The 18714-nt window shown below is 44.2% G+C and overlaps 5 non-coding genes across 5 annotated transcripts; all 5 read left to right on the plus strand.

Annotated features, from left to right (window-relative positions):
- Positions 1-1226: 1226 nt before the first annotated feature.
- On the plus strand, positions 1227-1299 carry trnas-gga (transfer RNA serine (anticodon GGA)). The gene has a single exon. It is a non-coding gene; the product is annotated as a tRNA-Ser (tRNA).
- A 2452-nt stretch (positions 1300-3751) lies between these two features.
- On the plus strand, positions 3752-3824 carry trnas-gga (transfer RNA serine (anticodon GGA)). Its single transcript has one exon. It is a non-coding gene; the product is annotated as a tRNA-Ser (tRNA).
- A 3462-nt stretch (positions 3825-7286) lies between these two features.
- On the plus strand, positions 7287-7359 carry trnas-gga (transfer RNA serine (anticodon GGA)). The gene has a single exon. It is a non-coding gene; the product is annotated as a tRNA-Ser (tRNA).
- A 4979-nt stretch (positions 7360-12338) lies between these two features.
- On the plus strand, positions 12339-12411 carry trnas-gga (transfer RNA serine (anticodon GGA)). Its single transcript has one exon. It is a non-coding gene; the product is annotated as a tRNA-Ser (tRNA).
- Positions 12412-14863: 2452 nt separating this feature from the next.
- trnas-gga (transfer RNA serine (anticodon GGA)) lies at positions 14864-14936 on the plus strand. Its single transcript has one exon. It is a non-coding gene; the product is annotated as a tRNA-Ser (tRNA).
- Positions 14937-18714: the final 3778 nt, after the last annotated feature.

Genomic DNA, 18714 nt, shown 5'->3' on the forward strand with positions numbered 1-18714 from the left:
CATGGTCATTGAAGGGCCCCTCGTTTGGACTTTGGGCCTTGCTTGAAGGCAATGTTTCTATCATGGGCATTGTATTGAGTCCAAAGTCTATTGCAATCCTCCCTTGTGAAAGCTTTTTCAACCTCACCAAGCTTGTCCTCTTTCAACTATCACGATGTGAAAGGAGGCACACATGTCCATGAGATTTTTCACATGTATCTGATTGGAGCTGAAGGAGCCGAAATAGCTCAGTTGGGAGAGCTTTGGTCTGAAGATCTAAAGGTTACTGGTTCAATCCTGGGTTTTGGCAGTCAAGCTTTGCGTGCACACATGTGTCTTTCAAATTGTACTCTCAGTTGGCCAAGTGACCAAAAACCTTTGAAGCTCGAAAAACAGAAAGGCACTTTGAGTCCAACTTCCAGCCAGACTGTCCTGAGGCCAGGCACATGGAAGTCCATTTTCTGAGAGCCCATGATGTCAGAAAGAGTTTTCTGTTCTTGGTTTTGACCAGTACATTTCAGGTTCCCATGGTTATCGAAGGGCCCATAGTTTGGACTTTGGCCTTTGCTTGAAGGAAATGTTTCCATCATGGACATTGTATTGAGTCCAAACTGTATTGCAATCCTCCCTTGTGAAAGCTTTTTCAACCTCACCAAGCTTGTCCTCTTTCAACTATCACAGTGTGAAAGGAGGCACACATGTCCATGAGATTTTTCACATGTATCTGATTGGAGCTGAAGGAGCCGAAATAGCTCAGTTGGGAGAGCTTTGGTCTGAAGATCTAAAGGTTACTGGTTCAATCCTGGGTTTCGGCAACCAAGCATTGCGTGCACACATGTGTCTTTCAAATGGTAATCTCATTTTGCCAAGTGACCAAAAACCTTTGAACCTTGAACAACAGAAAGGCACTTTGAGTCCAACTTTCAGCCAGACTGTCCTGAGGCCAGGCACATTGATGTCCATTTTCTGAGAGCCCATGATGTCAGAAAGAGTTTTCTGTTCTTGGTTTTGACCAGTCCATTTCATGGTCCCATGGTCATTGAAGGGCCCCTCGTTTGGACTTTGGGCCTTGCTTGAAGGCAATGTTTCTATCATGGGCATTGTATTGAGTCCAAAGTCTATTGCAATCCTCCCTTGTGAAAGCTTTTTCAACCTCACCAAGCTTGTCCTCTTTCAACTATCACAGTGTGAAAGGAGGCACACATGTCCATGAGGTATTTCACATGTATCTGATTGGAGCTGAAGGAGCCGAAATAGCTCAGTTGGGAGAGCTTTAGTCTGGAGATCTAAAGGTTACTGGTTCAAACCTGGGTTTCGGCAGCCAAGCATTGCGTGCACACATGTGTCTTTCAAATGGTATTCAAAGTAGGCCAAGTGACCAAAAACCTTTGAAGCTTGAAAAACAGAAAGGCACTGTGAGTCTAACTTCTAGCCCAACTGTCCTGAGGCCAGGCACATGGAAGTCCATTTTCTGAGAGCCCATGATGTCAGAAAGAGTTTTCTGTTCTTGGTTTTGACCAGTCCATTTCAGGTTCCCATGGTTATCGAAGGGCCCATAGTTTGGACTTTGGGCTTTGCTTGAAGGCAATGTTTCTATCATGGGCATTGTATTGAGTCCAAAGTCTATTGCAATCCTCCCTTGTTAAAGCTTTTTCAACCTCACCAAGCTTGTCCTCTTTCAACTATCACAGTGTGAAAGGAGGCACACATGTCCATGAGGTTTTTCACATGTATCTGATTGGAGCTGAAGGAGCCGAAATAGCTCAGTTGGGAGAGCTTTAGTCTGAAGATCTTAAGGTTACTGGTTCAATCCTGGGTTTCGGCGGCCAAGCTTTGCGTGCACACATGTGTCTTTCAAATTTAATTCTCATTTGGCCAAGTGACCAAAAACCTTTGAAGCTTGAAAAACAGAAAGGCACTTTGAGTCCAACTTCCAGCCCAACTGTCCTGAGGCCAGGCACATTGAAGTCCATTTTCTGAGAGCCCATGATGTCAGAAAGAGTTTTCTGTTCTTGGTTTTGACCAGTCCATTTCATGGTCCCATGGTCATTGAAGGGCCCCTCGTTTGGACTTTGGGCCTTGCTTAAAGGCAATGTTTCAATCATGGGCATTGTATTGAGTCCAAAGTCTATTGCAATCCTCCCTTGTGAAAGCTTTTTCAACCTCACCAGGCTTGTCCTCTTTCAACTATCACAGTGTGAAAGGAGGCACACATGTCCATGATGTTTTTCACATGTATCTGATTGGAGCTGAAGGAGCCGAAATAGCTCAGTTGGGAGAGCTTTGGTCTGAAGATCTAAAGGTTACTGGTTCAATCCTGGGATTCGGCTGCCAAGCTTTGCGTGCACACATGTGTCTTTCAAATTGTATTCTCATTTGGCCAAGTGACCAAAAACTTTTGAAGCTTGAAAAACAGAAAGGCACTTTGTGTCCTGTTTTCAGCCAGACTGTCCTGAGGCAAGGCACATTGATGTCCATTTTCTGAGAGCCCATGATGTCAGAAAGAGTTTTCCGTTATTGTTTTTGACCAGTACATTTCAGGTTCCCATGGTAATGGAAGGGCCCATAGTTTGGACTTTGGGCTTTGCTTGAAGGTAATGTTTCCATCATGGGCATTGTATTGAGGCCAAACTTGATTGCAATCCTCCCTTGTGAAAGCTTTTTCAACCTCACCAAGCTTGTCCTCTTTCAACTATCACAGTGTGAAAGGAGGCACACATGTCCACGAGATTTTTCACATGTATCTGATTGGAGCTGAAGGAGCCGAAATAGCTCAGTTGGGAGAGCTTAAGTCTGAAGATCTAAAGGTTACTGGTTCAATCCTGGGTTTCGGCAACCAAGCATTGCGTGCACACATGTGTCTTTCAAATGGTAATCTCAGTTTGCCAAGTGACCAAAAACCTTTGAAGTTTGAACAACAGAAAGGCACTTTGAGTCCAAATTCCAGCCAAACTGTCCTGAGGCCAGGCACATGGAAGTCCATTTTCTGAGAGCCCATGATGTCAGAAAGAGTTTTCTGTTCTTGGTTTTGACCAGTACATTTCAGGTTCCCATGGTCATTGAAGGGCCCCTAGTTTGGACTTTGGGCTTTGCTTGAAGGCAATGTTTCCATCATGGGTATTGTATTGAGTCCAAACTTTATTGCAATCCTCCCTTGTGAAAGCTTTTTCAACCTCACCAAGCTTGTCCTCTTTCAACTATCACAGTGTGAAAGGAGGCACACATGTCCATGAGGTTTTTCACATGTATCTGATTGGAGCTGAAGGAGCCGAAATAGCTCAGTTGGGAGAGCTTAAGTCTGAAGATCTAAAGGTTACTGGTTCAATCCTGGGTTTCAGCTGCCAAGCTTTGCGTGCACACATGTGTCTTTCAAATTGTATTCTCAGTTGGCCGAGTGACCAAAAACCTTTGAAGCTTGAAAAACAGAAAGGCACTTTGAGTCCAACTTCCAGCCAAACTGTCCTGAGGCCAGGCACATTGAAGTCCATTTTCTGAGAGCCCATGATGTCAGAAAGAGTTTTCTGTTCTTGGTTTTGACCAGTACATTTCAGGTTCCCATGGTCATTGAAGGGCCCCTAGTTTGGACTTTGGGCTTTGCTTGAAGGCAATGTTTCTATCATGGGAACTGTATTGAGTCCAAACTCTATTGCAATCCTCCCTTGTGAAAGCTTTTTCAACCTCACCAAGCTTGTCCTCTTTCAACTATCACGATGTGAAAGGAGGCACACATGTCCATGAGGTTTTTCACATGTATCTGATTGGAGCTGAAGGAGCCGTAATAGCTCAGTTGGGAGAGCTTTAGTCTGGAGATCTAAAGGTTACTGGTTCAAACCTGGGTTTCGGCAGCCAAGCTTTGCGTGCACACATGTGTCTTTCACATTGTATTCTCAGTTGGCCAAGTGACCAAAAACCTTTGAAGCTCGAAAAACAGAGAGGCACTTTGTGTCCTATTTTCAGCCAGACTGTCCTGAGGCCAGGCACATGGAAGTCCATTTTCTGAGAGCCCATGATGTCAGAAATAGTTTACTGTTCTTGGTTTTGACCAGTACATTTCAGGTTCCCATGGTTATCGAAGGGCCCATAGTTTGGACTTTGGGCTTGACTTGAAGGCAATGTTTCTATCATGGGAACTGTATTGAGTCCAAACTCTATTGCAATCCTCCCTTGTGAAAGCTTTTTCAACCTCACCAAGCTTGTCATCTTTCAACTATCACGATGTGAAAGGAGGCACACATGTCCATGAGATTTTTCACATGTATCTGATTGGAGCTGAAGGAGCCGAAATAGCTCAGTTGGGAGAGCTTTGGTCTGAACATCTAAAGGTTACTGGTTCAATCCTGGGTTTCAGCAGCCAAGCTTTGCGTGCACACATGTGTCTTTCAAATTGTATTCTCAGTTGGCCAAGTGACCAAAAACCTTTGAAGCTTGAAAAACAGAAAGGCACTTTGAGTCCAACTTCCAGCCAAACTGTCCTGAGGCCAGGCACATTGAAGTCCATTTTCTGAGAGCCCATCATTTCAGAAAGAGTTTTCTGTTCTTGGTTTTGACCAGTCCATTTCAGGTTCCCATGGTAATCGAAGGGCCCCTAGTTTGGACTTTGGGCTTTGCTTGAAGGCATTGTTTCCATCATGGGCATTGTATTGAGGCCAAAGTCTAATGCAATCCTCCCTTGTGAAAGCTTTTTCAACCTCACCTAGCTTGTCCTCTTTCAACTATCACAGTGTGAAAGGAGGCACACATGTCCATGAGGTTTTTCACATGTATCTGATAGGAGCTGAAGGAGCTGAAATTGGTCAGTTGGGAGAGCTTAAGTCTGAAGATCTAAAGGTTACTGGTTCAATCCTGGGTTTCGGCAACCAAGCTTTGCGTGCACACATGTGTCTTTCAAATGGTTATCTCAGTTTGCCAAGTGACCAAAAACCTTTGAAGCTTGAAAAACAGAAAGGCACTTTGTGTCCTATTTTCAGCCAGACTGTCCTGAGGCCAGGCACATTGAAGTCCATTTTCTGAGAGCCCATGATGTCAGAAAGAGTTTACTGTTCTTTGTTTTGACCAGTACATTTCAGTTTCCCATGGTCATTGAAGGGCCCCTAGTTTCGACTTTGGGCTTTGCTTGAAGGCATTGTTTCCATCATGGGCATTGTATTGAGTCCAAACTTTATTGCAATCCTCCCTTATGAAAGCTTTTTCAACCTCACCAAGCTTGTCCTCTTTCAACTATCACAGTGTGAAAGGAGGCACACATGTCCATGAGGTATTTCACATGTATCTGATTGGAGCTGACGGAGCCGAAAAAGCTCAGTTGGGAGAGCTTAAGTCTGAAGATCTAAAGGTTACTGGTTCAATCCTGAGTTTCAGCAGCCAAGCATTGCGTGCACACATGTGTCTTTCAAATGGTATTCATAGTAGGCCAAGTGACCAAAAACCTTTGAAGCTTGAAAAACAGAAAGGCACTTTGAGTCCAACTTCCAGCCAAACTGTCCTGAGGCTAGGCACATTGAAGTCCATTTTCTGAGATCCCATGATGTCAGAAAGAGTTTTCTGTTCTTGGTTTTGACCAGTCCATTTCAGGTTCCCATGGTCATCGAAGGGCCCATTGTTTGGACTTTGGGCTTTGCTTGAAGGAAATGTTTCCATCATGGGCACTGTATTGAGTCCAAAGTCTATTGCAATCCTCCCTTGTGAAAGCTTTTTCAACCTCACCAAGCTTGTTTTCTTTCAACTATCACAGTGTGAAAGGAGGCACACATGTCCATGAGGTTTTTCACATGTATCTGATTGGAGCCGAAAGAGCCGAAATAGCTCAGTTGAGAGAGCTTTAGTCTGAAGATCTTAAGGTTACTGGTTCAATCCTTGGATTCGGCAACCAAGCATTGCGTGCACACATGTGTCTTTCAAATGGTAATCTCGTTTTGCCAAGTGACCAAAAACCTTTGAAGCTTGAACAACAGAAAGGCACTTTGAGTCCAACTTTCAGCCAGACTGTCCTGAGGCCAGGCAAATTGATGTCCATTTTCTGAGAGCCCATGATGTCAGAAAGAGTTTTCTGTTCTTGGTTTTGACCAGTCCATTTCATGGTCCCATGGTCATTGAAGGGCCCCTCGTTTGGACTTTGGGCCTTGCTTGAAGGCAATGTTTCTATCATGGGCATTGTATTGAGTCCAAAGTCTATTGCAATCCTCCCTTGTGAAAGCTTTTTCAACCTCACCAAGCTTGTCCTCTTTCAACTATCACGATGTGAAAGGAGGCACACATGTCCATGAGGTATTTCACATGTATCTGATTGGAGCCGAAAGAGCCGAAATAGCTCAGTTGAGAGAGCTTTAGTCTGAAGATCTTAAGGTTACTGGTTCAATCCTTGGATTCGGCAACCAAGCATTGCGTGCACACATGTGTCTTTCAAATGGTAATCTCATTTTGCCAAGTGACCAAAAACCTTTGAAGCTGGAAAAACAGAAAGGCACTGTGAGTCCAACTTCCAGCCAAACTGTCCTGAGGCTAGGCACATTGAAGTCCATTTTCTCAGAGCCCATGATGTCAGAAAGAGTTTTCTGTTCTTGGTTTTGACCAGTCCATTTCAGGTTCCCATGGTCATCGAAGGGCCCATAGTTTGGACTTTGGGCTTTGCTTGAAGGAAATGTTTCCATCATGGGCACTGTATTGAGTCCAAAGTCTATTGCAATCCTCCCTTGTGAAAGCTTTTTCAACCTCACCAAGCTTGTTTTCTTTCAACTATCACAGTGTGAAAGGAGGCACACATGTCCATGAGGTTTTTCACATGTATCTGATTGGAGCCGAAAGAGCCGAAATAGCTCAGTTGAGAGAGCTTTAGTCTGAAGATCTTAAGGTTACTGGTTCAATCCTTGGATTCGGCAACCAAGCATTGCGTGCACACATGTGTCTTTCAAATGGTAATCTCATTTTGCCAAGTGACCAAAAACCTTTGAAGCTTGAACAACAGAAAGGCACTTTGAGTCCAACTTTCAGCCAGACTGTCCTGAGGCCAGGCACATTGATGTCCATTTTCTGAGAGCCCATGATGTCAGAAAGAGTTTTCTGTTCTTGGTTTTGACCAGTCCATTTCATGGTCCCATGGTCATTGAAGGGCCCCTCGTTTGGACTTTGGGCCTTGCTTGAAGGCAATGTTTCAATCATGGGCATTGTATTGAGTCCAAAGTCTATTGCAATCCTCCCTTGTGAAAGCTTTTTCAACCTCACCAAGCTTGTCCTCTTTCAACTATCACAGTGTGAAAGGAGGCACACATGTCCATGAGGTATTTCACATGTATCTGATTGGAGCTGAAGGAGCCGAAATAGCTCAGTTGGGAGAGCTTTAGTCTGGAGATCTAAAGGTTACTGGTTCAAACCTGGGTTTCGGCAGCCAAGCATTGCGTGCACACATGTGACTTTCAAATAGTATTCATAGTAGGCCAAGTGACCAAAAACCTTTGAAGCTTGAAAAACAGAAAGGCACCGTGAGTCCAACTTCTAGCCCAACTGTCCTGAGGCCAGGCACATGGAAGTCCATTTTCTGAGAGCCCATGATGTCAGAAAGAGTTTTCTGTTCTTGGTTTTGACCAGTCCATTTCAGGTTCCCATGGTTATCGAAGGGCCCATAGTTTGGACTTTGGGCTTTGCTTGAAGGCAATGTTTCTATCATGGGCACTGTATTGAGTCCAAACTCTATTGCAATCCTCCCTTCTGAAAGCTTTTTCAACCTCACCAAGCTTGTCCTCTTTCAACTATCACGATGTGAAAGGAGGCACACATGTCCATGAGGTTTTTCACATGTATCTGATTGGAGCTGAAGGAGCCGAAATAGCTCAGTTGGGAGAGCTTTGGTCTGAAGATCTAAAGGTTACTGGTTCAATCCTGGGTTTCGGCAACCAAGCATTGCGTGCACACATGTGTGTTACAAATTGTATTCTCAGTTGGCCATGTGACCAAAAACCTTTGAAGCTTGAAAAACAGAAAGGCACTTTGTGTCCAACTTCCAGCCAAACTGTCCTGAGGCTAGGCACATTGAAGTCCATTTTCTGAGAGCCCATGATGTCAGAAAGAGTTTTCTGTTCTTGGTTTTGACCAGTACATTTCAGGTTCCCATCGTCATCGAAAGGCCCATAGTTTGGACTTTGGGTTTTGCTTGAAGGAAATGTTTCCATCATGGGCATTGTATTGAGTCCAAACTGTATTGCAATCCTCCCTTGTGAAAGCTTTTTCAACCTCACCAAGCTTGTCCTCTTTCAACTATCACAGTGTGAAAGGAGGCACACATGTCCATGAGGTTTTTCACATGTATCTGATTGGAGCTGAAGGAGCCGAAATAGCTCAGTTGGGAGAGCTTTGGTCTGAAGATCTAAAGGTTACTGGTTCAATCCTGGGTTTCGGCAGCCAAGCTTTGCGTGCACACATGTGTCTTTCAAATTGTATTCTCAGTTGGCCAAGTGACCAAAAACCTGTGAAGCTTGAACAACAGAAAGGCACTGTGAGTCGGACTTCCAGCCAAACTGTCCTGAGGCCAGCTGCATTGAAGTCCATTTTCTGAGAGCCCATGATGTCAGAAAGAGTTTTCTGTTCTTGGTTTTGACCAGTACATTTCAGGTTCCCATGGTCATTGAAGGGCCCATAGTTTGGACTTTGGGCTTTGCTCGAAGGCAATGTTTCCATCATGGGCATTGTATTGAGTCCAAAGTCTATTGCAATCCTCCCTTGTGAAAGCTTTTTCAACCTCACCAAGCTTGTCCTCTTTCAACTATCACAGTGTGAAAGGAGGCACACATGTCCATGAGGTATTTCACATGTATCTGATTGGAGCTGATGGAGCCGAAATAGCTCAGTTGGGAGAGCTTTGGTCTGAAGATCTAAAGGTTACTGGTTCAATCCTGGGATTCGGCAGCCAAGCTTTGCGTGCACACATGTGTCTTTCAAATTTAATTCTCATTTGGCCAAGTGACCAAAAACCTTTGAAGCTTGAAAAACAGAAAGGTACTTTGAGTCTAACTTCCAGCCAAACTGTCCTGAGGCCAGGCACATGGAAGTCCATTTTCTGAGAGCCCATGATGTCAGAAAGAGTTTTCTGTTCTTGGTTTTGACCAGTCCATTTCATGGTCCCATGGTCATTGAAGGGCCCCTCGTTTGGACTTTGGGCTTTGCTCGAAGGCAATGTTTCAATCATGGGCATATTATTGAGTCCAAACTCTATTGCAATCCTCCCTTGTGAAAGCTTTTTCAACCTCACCAAGCTTGTCCTCTTTCAACTATCACAGTGTGAAAGGAGGCACACATGTCCATGAGGTATTTCACATGTATCTGATTGGAGCTGAAGGAGCCGAAATAGCTCAGTTGGGAGAGCTTTGGTCTGAAGATCTAAAGGTTACTGGTTCAATCCTTGGTTTCGGCAACCAAGCTTTGCGTGCACACATGTGTCTTTCAAATTGTATTCTCATTTGGCCAAGTGACCAAAAACCTTTGAAGCTTGAAAAACAGAAAGGAACTTTGTATCCTGTTTTCAGCCAGACTGTCCTGAGGCCAGGCACATTGATGTCCTTTTTCTGAGAGCCCATGATGTCAGAAAGAGTTTTCTGTTCTTGTTTTTGACCAGTCCGTTTCAGGTTCCCATGGTAATCGAAGGGCCACTAGTTTGGACTTTGGGCTTTGCTTGAAGGCAATGTTTCCATCATGGGCATTGTATTGAGTCCAAACTCTATTGCAATCCTCCCTTGTGAAAGCTTTTTCAACCTCACCAAGCTTGTCCTTTTTCAACTATCACAGTGTGAAAGGAGGCACACATGTCCATGAGATTTTTCACATGTATCTGATTGGAGCTGAAGGAGCCGAAATAGCTCAGTTGGGAGTGCTTTGGTCTGAAGATCTAAAGGTTACTGGTTCAATCCTGGGTTTCAGCAGCCAAGCTTTGCGTGCACACATGTGTCTTTCAAATTTAATTCTCAGTTGGCCAAGTGACAAAAAACCTTTGAAGCTTGAAAAACAGAAAGGCACTTTGTGTCCTATTTTCAGCCAGACTGTCCTGAGGCCAGGCACATGGAAGTCCATTTTCTGAGAGCCCATGATGTCAGAAAGAGTTTTCTGTTCTTGGTTTTGACCAGTACATTTCAGGTTCCCATGGTCATTGAAGGGCCCCTCGTTTGGACTTTGGGCTTTGCTTAAAGGCAATGTTTCTATCATGGGAACTGTATTGAGTCCAAACTCTATTGCAATCCTCCCTTGTGAAAGCTTTTTCAACCTCACCAAGCTTGTCCTCTTTCAACTATCACAGTGTGAAAGGAGGCACACATGTCCATGAGGTTTTTCACATGTATCTGATTGGAGCTGAAGGAGCCGAAATAGCTCAGTTGGGAGAGCTTTGGTCTGAAGATCTAAAGGTTACTGGTTCAATCCTGGGTTTCGGCAGCCAAGCTTTGCGTGCACACATGTGTCTTTCAAATTTAATTCTCATTTGGCCAAGTGACCAAAAACCTTTGAAGCTTGAAAAACAGAAAGGCACTTTGAGTCCAACTTCCAGCCCAACTGTCCTGAGGCCAGGCACATTGAAGTCCATTTTCTGAGAGCCCATGATGTCAGAAAGAGTTTTCTGTTCTTGGTTTTGACCAGTACATTTCAGGTTCCCATGGTCATTGAAGGGCCCCTAGTTTGGACTTTGGGCTTTGCTCGAAGGCAATGTTTCAATCATGGGCATATTATTGAGTCCAAACTCTATTGCAATCCTCCCTTGTGAAAGCTTTTTCAACCTCACCAAGCTTGTCCTCTTTCAACTATCACGATGTGAAAGGAGGCACACATGTCCATGAGGTTTTTCACATGTATCTGATTGGAGCTGAAGGAGCCGAAATAGCTCAGTTGGGAGAGCTTTGGTCTGAAGATCTAAAGGTTACTGGTTCAAACCTGGGTTTCGGCAGCCAAGCTTTGCGTGCACACATGTGTCTTCCAAATGGTATTCATAGTAGGCCAAGTGACCAAAAACCTTTTTAAGCTTGAAAAACAGAAAGGCACTTTGTGTCCCTTTTTTCAGCCAGACTGTCCTGAGGCCAGGCACATGGAAGTCCATTTTCTGAGAGCCCATGATGTCAGAAAGAGTTTTCTGTTCTTGGTTTTGACCAGTACATTTCAGGTTCCCATGGTTATCGAAGGGCCCATAGTTTGGACTTTGGGCTTTGCTTGAAGGCAATGTTTCTATCATGGGCACTGTATTGAGTCCAAACTCTATTGCAATCCTCCCTTGTGAAAGCTTTTTCAACCTCACCAAGCTTGTCCTCTTTCAACTATCACAGTGTGAAAGGAGGCACACATGTCCATGAGGTATTTCACATGTATCTGATTGGAGCCGAAAGAGCCGAAATAGCTCAGTTGAGAGAGCTTTAGTCTGAAGATCTTAAGGTTACTGGTTCAATCCTTGGATTCGGCAACCAAGCATTGCGTGCACACATGTGTCTTTCAAATGGTAATCTCATTTTGCCAAGTGACCAAAAACCTTTGAAGCTGGAAAAACAGAAAGGCACTGTGAGTCCAACTTCCAGCCAAACTGTCCTGAGGCTAGGCACATTGAAGTCCATTTTCTCAGAGCCCATGATGTCAGAAAGAGTTTTCTGTTCTTGGTTTTGACCAGTCCATTTCAGGTTCCCATGGTCATCGAAGGGCCCATAGTTTGGACTTTGGGCTTTGCTTGAAGGAAATGTTTCCATCATGGGCACTGTATTGAGTCCAAAGTCTATTGCAATCCTCCCTTGTGAAAGCTTTTTCAACCTCACCAAGCTTGTTTTCTTTCAACTATCACAGTGTGAAAGGAGGCACACATGTCCATGAGGTTTTTCACATGTATCTGATTGGAGCCGAAAGAGCCGAAATAGCTCAGTTGAGAGAGCTTTAGTCTGAAGATCTTAAGGTTACTGGTTCAATCCTTGGATTCGGCAACCAAGCATTGCGTGCACACATGTGTCTTTCAAATGGTAATCTCATTTTGCCAAGTGACCAAAAACCTTTGAAGCTTGAACAACAGAAAGGCACTTTGAGTCCAACTTTCAGCCAGACTGTCCTGAGGCCAGGCACATTGATGTCCATTTTCTGAGAGCCCATGATGTCAGAAAGAGTTTTCTGTTCTTGGTTTTGACCAGTCCATTTCATGGTCCCATGGTCATTGAAGGGCCCCTCGTTTGGACTTTGGGCCTTGCTTGAAGGCAATGTTTCAATCATGGGCATTGTATTGAGTCCAAAGTCTATTGCAATCCTCCCTTGTGAAAGCTTTTTCAACCTCACCAAGCTTGTCCTCTTTCAACTATCACAGTGTGAAAGGAGGCACACATGTCCATGAGGTATTTCACATGTATCTGATTGGAGCTGAAGGAGCCGAAATAGCTCAGTTGGGAGAGCTTTAGTCTGGAGATCTAAAGGTTACTGGTTCAAACCTGGGTTTCGGTAGCCAAGCATTGCGTGCACACATGTGACTTTCAAATAGTATTCATAGTAGGCCAAGTGACCAAAAACCTTTGAAGCTTGAAAAACAGAAAGGCACTGTGAGTCCAACTTCTAGCCCAACTGTCCTGAGGCCAGGCACATGGAAGTCCATTTTCTGAGAGCCCATGATGTCAGAAAGAGTTTTCTGTTCTTGGTTTTGACCAGTCCATTTCAGGTTCCCATGGTTATCGAAGGGCCCATAGTTTGGACTTTGGGCTTTGCTTGAAGGCAATGTTTCTATCATGGGAACTGTATTGAGTCCAAACTCTATTGCAATCCTCCCTTGTGAAAGCTTTTTCAACCTCACCAAGCTTGTCCTCTTTCAACTATCACGATGTGAAAGGAGGCACACATGTCCATGAGGTTTTTCACATGTATCTGATTGGAGCTGAAGGAGCCGAAATAGCTCAGTTGGGAGAGCTTTGGTCTGAAGATCTAAAGGTTACTGGTTCAATCCTGGGTTTCGGCAACCAAGCATTGCGTGCACACATGTGTGTTACAAATTGTATTCTCAGTTGGCCATGTGACCAAAAACCTTTGAAGCTTGAAAAACAGAAAGGCACTTTGTGTCCAACTTCCAGCCAAACTGTCCTGAGGCTAGGCACATTGAAGTCCATTTTCTGAGAGCCCATGATGTCAGAAAGAGTTTTCTGTTCTTGGTTTTGACCAGTACATTTCAGGTTCCCATCGTCATCGAAAGGCCCATAGTTTGGACTTTGGGTTTTGCTTGAAGGAAATGTTTCCATCATGGGCATTGTATTGAGTCCAAACTGTATTGCAATCCTCCCTTGTGAAAGCTTTTTCAACCTCACCAAGCTTGTCCTCTTTCAACTATCACAGTGTGAAAGGAGGCACACATGTCCATGAGGTTTTTCACATGTATCTGATTGGAGCTGAAGGAGCCGAAATAGCTCAGTTGTGAGAGCTTTAGTCTGAAGATCTAAAGGTTACTGGTTCAATCCTGGGTTTCAGCAGCCAAGCTTTGCGTGCACACATGTGTCTTTCACATTGTATTCTCAGTTGGCCAAGTCACCAAAAACCTTTGAAGCTTGAACAACAGAAAGGCACTTTGTGTCCTATTTTCAGCCAGACTGTCCTGAGGCCAGGCACATGGAAGTCCATTTTCTGAGAGCCCATGATGTCAGAAAGAGTTTTCTGTTCTTGGTTTTGACCAGTACATTTCAGGTTCCCATGGTTATCGAAGGGCCCATAGTTTGGACTTTGGGCTTTTCTTGAAGGCAATGTTTCTATCATGGGCACTGTATTGAGTCCAAACTCTATTGCAATCCTCCCTTGTGAAAGCTTTTTCAACCTCACCAAGCTTGTCCTCTTTCAACTATCACGATGTGAAAGGAGGCACACATGTCCATGAGATTTTTCACATGTATCTGATTGGAGCTGAAGGAGCCGAAATAGTTCAGTTGGGAGAGCTTTGGTCTGAAGATCTAAAGGTTACTGGTTCAATCCTGGGTTTTGGCAGTCAAGCTTTGCGTGCACACATGTGTCTTTCAAATTGTACTCTCAGTTGGCCAAGTGACCAAAAACCTTTGAAGCTCGAAAAACAGAAAGGCACTTTGAGTCCAACTTCCAGCCAGACTGTCCTGAGGCCAGGCACATGGAAGTCCATTTTCTGAGAGCCCATGATGTCAGAAAGAGTTTTCTGTTCTTGGTTTTGACCAGTACATTTCAGGTTCCCATGGTTATCGAAGGGCCCATAGTTTGGACTTTGGCCTTTGCTTGAAGGAAATGTTTCCATCATGGACATTGTATTGAGTCCAAAGTCTATTGCAATCCTCCCTTGTGAAAGCTTTTTCAACCTCACCAAGCTTGTCCTCTTTCAACTATCACAGTGTGAAAGGAGGCACACATGTCCATGAGGTTTTTCACATGTATCTGATTGGAGCTGAAGGAGCCGAAATAGCTCAGTTGGGAGAGCTTTAGTCTGAAGATCTATAGGTTACTGGTTCAATCCTGGGTTTCAGCAGCCAAGCTTTGCGTGCACACATGTGTCTTTCACATTGTACTCTCAGTTGGCCAAGTGACCAAAAACCTTTGAAGCTTGAAAAACAGAAAGGCACTTTGAGTCCAACTTCCAGCCAAACTGTCCTGAGGCTAGGCACATGGAAGTCCATTTTCTGAGAGCCCATGATGTCAGAAAGAGTTTTCTGTTCTTGGTTTTGACCAGTCCATTTCATGGTCCCATGGTCATTGAAGGGCCCATAGTTTGGACTTTGGGCTTTGCTCGAAGGCAATGTTTCAATCATGGGCATTGTATTGAGTCCAAAGTCTATTGCAATCCTCCCTTGTGAAAGCTTTTTCAACCTCACCAAGCTTGTTTTCTTTCAACTATCACTGTGTGAAAGGAGGCACACATGTCCATGAGGTATTTCACATGTATCTGATTGGAGCTGAAGGAGCCGAAATAGCTCAGTTGGGAGAGCTTTAGTCTGGAGATCTAAAGGTTACTGGTTCAAACCTGGGTTTCGGCAGCCAAGCATTGCGTGCACACATGTGTCTTTCAAATGGTATTCATAGTAGGCCATGTGACCAAAAACCTTTGAAGCTTGAAAGGCACTTTGTGTCCCTTTTTTCAGCCAGACTGTCCTGAGGCCAGGCACATGGAAGTCCATTTTCTGAGAGCCCATGATGTCAGAAAGAGTTTTCTGTTCTTGGTTTTGACCAGTCCATTTCAGGTTCCCATGGTTATCGAAGGGCCCATAGTTTGGACTTTGGGCTTTGCTTGAAGGCAATGTTTCTATCATGGGCACTGTATTGAGTCCAAACTCTATTGCAATCCTCCCTTGTGAAAGCTTTTTCAACCTCACCAAGCTTGTCCTCTTTCAACTATCACAGTGTGAAAGGAGGCACACATGTCCATGAGGTTTTTCACATGTATCTGATTGGAGCTGAAGGAGCCAAAATTCGCGGTACCCGACAGCCGCTCGACTGTATCTTCGACTCCAATCACAGCGCCAGATCCATCTTTCGTCTGCCAATCACAAGAGCAAATCCATCTTTCTACAACCAATCAACGGGCCGTATCCATCTTTCGCCGACCAATCACGGAGCGAAAACCATCTTTCGACGCGTCGACCAATTACGGCTCGCTCTCCATCTTTCCTAGCCGGCTAATCGGAGCGAGCGGGGGGCGGGAGCTATATCTGTCAAAGACCAAGTGCGCTCCGACAGAACGGCGAAAAGTAGCGGCGGAGAGCGTTCAAGGTATGTTGATGCTCCACTAATTTCTAAACTCTTGTTCATTTGTTGATAGAAATGTACGAGCTAAGTTCTCTTTTTGTGTACAATGCGGGATATGTTGGTGTTGAGTGAAGTTTAGTACTTTTATACTCGCGCGCGTATACTAGCGCTAGTAGGATAAACAAGTACATTAACACTTGAAAAGCTGTCGATGGCAGAAAAAAAGACGCAGCAAGCTATAAAATGGTCAGAAAGTGTAATGTATGTCATAATTACATACATGTGTGCCCGTACGGCGCACTTTTCAGTCACAATTTATTAGATAAGTATATTCGTTTTATTTTGCGCGGACAAAAAGGCGCAAAGACGCTGTTAGTGCAAAGCCTGATATAACGTTTATGGTATGTTATTCGTTTAGTGTTGTACTTTTAAGTCACAAGTTATCCATTCATTCATTCATTCATTCATTTATTTATTCACAACGCCGGTAAAGGTTGTGCTACCGAGTGTCTCGCTAGCTTGTGACCAGCATGTTATACGTTCAGTCGTGGCATGAGCTGCACAGGTATATTTGACTCAATTATACTTGAGATGGGATTTCTACTGTATGCAACGTGTACGAGGGGCAGTATTGCCTTTACTTTTTTATTTATTTTTACTATATTTAATTCTAAGACTGTGTTATTCTTCAGTTAACTTGTATCTCGAGGTGTGTCAATTTGAATGTATGATAAACTGTAGGATTAAAAATCAGAACCAGCTGTATTGCTTGAAAACACGAGGAATTTAACTTGGTGAGCTGTGCTCTCTTGTGAAGGCCTTAAATAGAACAAGAATAAACTCAATTAACTAAATAAACAATATAAACAATATAAGATCAACAGTTTAAACAAATAAGTGTAAATAATATGTGTACAAGCACTTTTCAGAGTGGTGGGGGTGGTTGTGTGTGTGTGTGTGTGTGTGTGTGTGTGTGTGTGTGTGTGTGTGTGTGTGTGTGTGTGTGTGTGTGTGTGTTTGTGTTTGTGCGTGGGTGTTTGTGTGTGTGTGTGTGTGTGTGTGTGTGTGTGTGTGTGTGTGTGTGTGCGCGCGTGTGTGTGTGTTTGTGCGTGGGTGTTTGTGCGTGGGTGTGTGTGCGTGGGTGTGTGTGCGTGGGTGTGTGTGTGGGTGGGTGGGTGGGGTCATATGAGCTCATCTGCTATCTCCTGACAGTCAGGAAGTTGGTGATCCACTGACAGAAGACTGCATCCTCCATGGACCTGTTTGAAATGTAGACAAACTGCAGGGGGTCCAGCAGGAGGCCTGTGATGTCCTTCAGGTGGCCCAACACCGGTCTCTCAAAGGGGTTCATGGCCACAGACATCAGGGCCTGTAGTCGTTGAGTCCTTTGATGGCGGGTTTCTTTGGGACTGGACTTTTTTTTGTTACCTGCAGGATGGGGGGAAGGTCTCCTGTAGCTCATGACATCTCACAGGCCTTTCTAGACTTCTAAGGGCTGATCTCCCTTGTCACTTTGTTCCTGGCCTACTTGAACAGGTCTGGGTCCCCGCTCCTGTAAGCCTCCTCCTTGGCCTCCAGGGGTGAATAGAAGGGTTCACAGTTTATGAATAACGTCATCAGAACTAGGCTGCAATTTGTGTTGGATTAAATGTTCCTTTTTAGAGTTGAGAAAAACCTTCTACTCCTTAAATCAAATGGAAAAGATTCGTTTTATTGTTTTATAGTACCAGTGCTAGTATATGGGCTATGAGCATATGAGTGTATGTTTTTCAACCTTTCATTTTTATTATTTACTTTAGATGTCTGGAAAGTCACACAAGGCTATGGATGATGCCCACTGGCACCATCGCCTGCAAAAGTTTGCAGACACTGGTGTTTGGCCTTCCAGTGAGGGCAACAGACCTGCACCCCGCCAGAAAAAGTGGCACCACTATTATCAAATGGTAAACTTTTAAAAGAACACACACATCATGTCAGAAAAACACCCACTTTAATATTAAGTTTTTTCTAATCCACAACTGGCTCAGCAAATGGTGGTAAATAAAGATGTAATAGTATTTCTTTTGTTAGTTTACAGTTATATTGTGCTATTCTTGCAGCTGGTAAAGTTGAACTTTGTGGTTACAGATAGAGAGGTGTCCTCTTCAGTTGAGAGGACAGGCTACTCTTGTCCAAGGACCTCAGAGCTGTTCTTGTGGCTTTCACAAGGTAACCCTTATTAAATTCAACATTCCGCTGAAAGGGTTAAAGTATTTCCTCCGAATGTTGACTGCTTATGTTATTATGCACACTAATGCACTTACTCCTGGTGTACTTTTTTTCAGGCAAGGGAGCATGCCAGGGCTTCTTCATCTGGGGGACAGCAGCCTCAATCCAGTCAGTCCACAGCAGGACTGACTGGGTCCACAGCCACTGAATCCACAGCTGGTCCATCAGCTGGGGCAAGTCCTGTGAAAAGGACTAAACTGGTATTGTCCATGGTAAATATAACTTCTTTATAAAGCTACAAACTGTAGAGTTACTATCAGATTACATAATTATCAGATTATCAGATTACATAAGACCATGAACATGTATTTTTCGCCTAGAAATAGGCGTTTTAATTATTGTCTATATTTCTCTGTTACTTTATTCAGTTTGAAAGATCGAGGTTTGGGTCCCATACACATACACCAAAACCAAACCTCAATGTTCAGAGGAAAAAACCCTCTCAGGTAAGTATTAAAGACTATGATTTAGAGCTCACAAAAACCTGGTGTGTTGTTTTGTGATTCTGATTATAAATGTCTACACAGACACAAAGTAACCCTGGCTCTGCTGCTGCCACCACATCCCCATCCCAATCTCCATCTTCCCACAACCCTTCGTCTCCTCGCCATTCCCCAGCTCCCTGCCGTTCCCCATCTCCTCGCCCTCATACCCCTGTGTGCCCATCCCCGTCTGACTTTTTTCTAGCTCCACCACCTGCTGCTGTGAGAAGACCAGCCCCAGTTCTCCCTGTGCCAGTGCATGTGGCTGAGATGGTCCCTGTAAGCTGCTTTTTAAATCTTGAACATAACACATACCATT

This window comes from Halichoeres trimaculatus, unplaced genomic scaffold (assembly GCF_033239565.1).
Source record: "Halichoeres trimaculatus isolate MK-OKI-2021-1 unplaced genomic scaffold, fHalTri1.1 fHalTri1_scaffold_16, whole genome shotgun sequence".
In the NCBI taxonomy this organism is placed as follows: domain Eukaryota; kingdom Metazoa; phylum Chordata; class Actinopteri; order Labriformes; family Labridae; genus Halichoeres; species Halichoeres trimaculatus.